Source organism: Salmo salar, chromosome 12 (assembly GCF_965601325.2).
Source record: "Salmo salar chromosome 12, fSalSal1, whole genome shotgun sequence".
NCBI classification, from domain to species: Eukaryota; Metazoa; Chordata; class Actinopteri; order Salmoniformes; family Salmonidae; genus Salmo; species Salmo salar.
Window position 1 is genome coordinate 37,804,503 of NC_138302.1, and position 4,958 is coordinate 37,809,460.

Genomic DNA, 4,958 nt, shown 5'->3' on the forward strand with positions numbered 1-4,958 from the left:
GAGGGAGATCTGACCGAACAAGAGCCATGGAACGATGATGTCCCATTAGACACCTGGCGCGCGAGTTCATGTTGGGTACCCTCGTTCCAATACGTTATAAAAGAGTATGCATTCGTCCACCTTGAATATTATTCATGTTCTGGTTAAAAAAGGCCCTAATGATTTATGCTATACAACGTTTGACATGTTTGAACGAACGTAAATATATTTTTTCCCCTCGTTCATGACGAGAAGTCCGGCTGGCTTAGATCATGTGCTAACAAGACGGAGATTTTTGGACATAAATGATGAGCTTTTTTGAACAAAACTACATTCGTTATGGACCTGTGATACCTGGAAGTGACATCTGATGAAGAGAATCAAAGGTAATGGATTATTTACATAGTATTTTCGATTTTAGATCTCCCCAACATGACGTCTAGTCTGTATCGCAACGCGTATTTTTCTGGGCGCAGTGCTCAGATTATTGCAAAGTGTGATTTCCCAGTAAGGTTATTTTTAAATCTGGCAAGTTGATTGCGTTCAAGAGATGTAAATCTATAATTCTTTAAATGACAATATAATATTTTACCAATGTTTTCTAATTTTAATGATTTAATTTGTGACGCTGACTTGACTGCCGGTTATTGGAGGGAAACGATTTCCTCAACATCCATGCCATAGTAAAACGCTGTTTTTGGATATAAATATGAACTTGATAGAACTAAAAATGCATGCATTGTCTAACATAATGTCCTAGGAGTGTCATCTGATGGAGATTGTAAAAGGTTAGTGCATCATTTTAGCTGGTTTTATGGTTTTGGTGACCCAGTCTTTGAATTGACAAAACATTACACACAACTCTTGTAAATGTACTGTCCTAACATACTCTAAATTTATGCTTTCGCCGTAAAACCTTTTTGAAATCGTAAAACGTGGTTAGATTAAGGAGATGTTTATCTTTCAAAGGGTGTAAAATAGTTGTATGTTTGAAAAATTTGAATTTTGACATTTATTTGGATTCAAATTTGCCGCTCTTGAAATGCACCTGCTGTTGATGGAGTGCACCACGGGTGGCACGCTAGCGTCCCACCTAGCCCATAGAGGTTAACATTATGTTTCCGAATGACATCACCAAGAGGTAAAATATGTAGTGAAACACTAGTGGTCCTATAACGGAACCTTGAGGAACACCGAAGCTTGCAGTTGATTTGTCAGAGGAAAAACCATCCACAGAGACAAACCGTTATCTTTCCGACAGGAAAATATCTAAACTAGGCCAGAACTTGTCCTTGTAGACCAATTTGGGTTTCCAATCTCTCCAAAAGAATGTGGTGATCGATAATGGCAAAAGCAGCACTAAGTCTAATACCAGACTGAAGCGTTTCATATACATTGTTTGTCTTCAGGAAGGCAGTGAGTTGCTGCGCAACAGCATTTTCTAATATTTCTGAGAGGAATGGGAGATTCGATATAGATCCACACATGATGCAATCTCTATTGCACTCCTCACTCCCATTTCCCTACCTGGACAAAAAGTACACCTATGTGAATGCACTAATGGGAGACTCGATTTAGTTGGAATAGGGTCCAGTATGCAGGTTGAAGGTTTAGAGGCCATTACTATTTTCATGAATATGTCAAGAGATATATACGATTAAAAAACTTGAGTGTCTCCCTTGATCCTAGGTCCTGGCAGTGTTGTGCAGACTCAGGACAACTGAGCTTTGGACAATTACGCCTAGCCTGAAGCATGATATTTTGAAATGTCGTTTTGCATATCGATGTGGAAAGAATCCATCTCGATCATAACAGTCTTATGTGAAAGACCTTATAGTTTTGTGGTCTTTAATGTAATTAATTAAGGCTCTGGCCGCAGAGTGCTGTGGTCTTCAAAGGCCCATTATATGCTAGTGTATTACCCTGTTAAAACATGTATTTAGAACTATGGTTTAAACAATAATAATATGTGGATATATATTTTGTATACGTTGTATACATTTAATCAGATTTGTTTATTTTCATAAGCTCTAGGTTTTACTACAGCTGTTGGGCCTATGTTGGTTAACTTATTATATACTGTTATATAAAATATGTTGGGACAGTTTCTGTTCACGTGCAGGGTGCGTGCTCGGTTTGGACAAATCAAGATGGACTATGGGTGGTGTGCAAAGGGCCTCAAATGGTTTTTTCCATTGTTGCTGAGGAGAGAATGAGAAAAGAGGGGGAGAGATGCTCTTGTGAAGCAAGAAAACATTTTGTGTACTAAAAATAGTTTTTTTTACCCAAACTGGGTATAACAAAAGAAGACTCAGGGGCCTGATCACTGACAACAGCCTATAGGGAGGAGGTCAGAGACCTGGTGGTGTGGTGCCAGGATAACAACCTCTCCCTCAACATGATCAAGACGAAGGTGATGATTGTTTACTAGAGGAAAAGGAGGACTGAGCACGCCCCAACTCTCATCGACGGGGCAGTAGCGGAGCAGGTTGAGAGCTTCAAGATCCTTGGTGTCCACATCACCAACAAACTATCATGGTCCAAACACACCAAGACAGTTGTGAAGATGGCCCTACAACACCTATTTCCCCCTCAGGAGACTGAAAAGATTTGGCATGGGTCCTCAGATCCTCAAAAAGGTCTACAGCTGCACCAGCAAGAGCACCCTGACTGGTTGCATCACCTCCTGGTATGGCAACTGCTCGGCCTCCGACCACAAGTTACTACAGAGCGTTAGGTTCAAATTTTTCAGAGCAAATAACTCACGAAGACTAGAGAGGATTAACCAAGTTTAATTCTTCTCAAAGGGTCGTTACAGCTGTAATTCAGACAAAAACATGTTCTCACCATCACAAGTATATATACTCCACTCTCAACTTGCTATCCAAGCTCCAAGTCACAAATGCAGTTGAAATTACTAGGAAACCATAATATTGACCAGAAATTTGCCTGGAGGGAGGTCATACACTTCAGGCTGTGCATGACTGCCGTTATCGCCTTATCTGTAATGTCATCTTGTTTGTTATTCGGCTGTGAGAGGTGTGGATGGATGGGGCAGGTACAGTAGCTGCAGAAAGAGTATAAAACAGGGCTGCAGAGGGCAGAGAGACACCACACTACTACTGAAGACCAGAAGACATCATCCAGATAAACAGCCATCAATCAGACAGCATCGTCCAACTGTAAGAGATATGTTTGTTTTCACTGAGAATCTTCTTTGCAAAGGTGTATAAGAGTGGGCAGGTGTATACAAGTGGACAGGTAGGAATGGATGGAGAGATGTAGGTGGACATGTGTATAATGTAACACGGTCGACCTGGGATCCAGACTAACTTGCTGATCTTTCATTTGGTAGTGTAAAAGGACCCACTGTGTGTCTTGTGTGTGTTAACATATTGTGCTCTATGTGCTTTAGTAAAGGATGAAGATCCAGAGTATGTTACTGCTGTTCGCTCTAGTGGGTGTCCTGTTAGCAAGCTCCCTCAATGAAGATAACTCTGAGGAAGGTATGTCTTGTTTGTGAATGTGTACTACTTTACTGCCCGGATTTAATCTGATAGAATTTAGTTAAATGGAAAATCTTTCTTCCTCAGCTCTCCTGCAGGAGGATGATCTAAAGAGTGGAAAGGCTGCATTTTTGGCAAAGTTGGCTGCTCTGAAGACCAGCGCCTCTGAAGATGAAGCACCATGTGAGCTATCTATCTATCTATCTATCTATCTATCTATCTATCTATCTATCTATCTATCTATCTATCTATCTATCTATCTATCTATCTATCTATCTATCTATCTATCTATCTATCTATCTATCTATCTATCTATCTATCTATCTATCTATCTATCTATCTATCTATCGGTCTGTCTGTCTTTCTGAGCAACAGTAAAGTCACAACGGGAGGTTAGCAGAGGGTGGTAGGGAAAGAGGAGGGAGCAACATGGCTAACTCCATCTCTACTGTTTATTAGCATCATGTTTCATAGAGGCAAATTCTTTTTAAAATGGTAGTCAAATACTGGCCTAAAAACAATAGGTTTAAAAGGTAGTCAATGGTAAATGGGATATTTATTCAACATGTCGTAGTCATTTTTACATTTTTACCTTTTTAAAAATGTATTTTCTATAAAGCATATTTAAAACTGTATTCCAGTTTGGAGCGAGCTTTGGAACAAAGCCAAGGAAATTGTGGGGTGAGAAGAGACCAGAATTGGGATGCCGAGGATCCTTTTCAGTCTCCATATGGAATCAACTATCACCTCTGAAGACATCACTAACAACACCTCAATGAATCATTCCAACATCCATCCATCAATCACTGACTAACAAAAAACAAAACAGTAATACAGTTCTTTGGTACTTTGGTACTGAGAAGAACTCATCAACATAATGAAGAATATATGTTTTATCCATAAACGTACTTTATGTCCTGACACATGGTCGTTTTTTCGTCAAGACAGCGGATTTATATTAATGATCAGAATTTCTTTGTGCAATGTTGTATGGTTGACGTGTCACACTGTGATCCTCCAATAAACTATCAAGCATTACACATGTTTAGTCGTTTTTTTATTGATCTTACATTTTTAAGAGTGTTTCAATTACATCATATATGTTACATAATAATGTTTCATTCAGTGTTTTTATTGTGTAACAATGTGAACTTGACCATAGTACAGATGCAGTGCATGCAGTGCAAATTACATCAGATTACACTGAGCAGTAATAGTAGTACACATATGAACATACACACACAGACACGAGACATACCGTCTTGAGAGTTAGCTTCATTGAGTGAGCTTGATAACAGCACTCCCGGTAGAGTGAACAGCAGTAACATATCCTGGATCTTCTAAGCTACATCCTGAATTTAAAAATGAAAAAAAAATATTAGTGACTGGTTCTACACACAATATCCCATAATGACAAAGTGAAAACGTGTTTTTAGGTATTTTTGCTAATTTATTGAAAATGAAATACAGAAA

At 39.0% G+C, this 4,958-nt stretch overlaps 1 long non-coding RNA gene across 1 annotated transcript; it reads left to right on the forward strand.

Moving 5' to 3' along the window:
* The first annotated feature begins 3,570 nt into the window (after positions 1–3,570).
* On the forward strand, positions 3,571–4,523 carry LOC145859324 (uncharacterized). Its single transcript, XR_014379526.1, has 2 exons — positions 3,571–3,668; positions 4,127–4,523. It is a non-coding gene; the product is annotated as an uncharacterized LOC145859324 (long non-coding RNA).
* Positions 4,524–4,958: the final 435 nt, after the last annotated feature.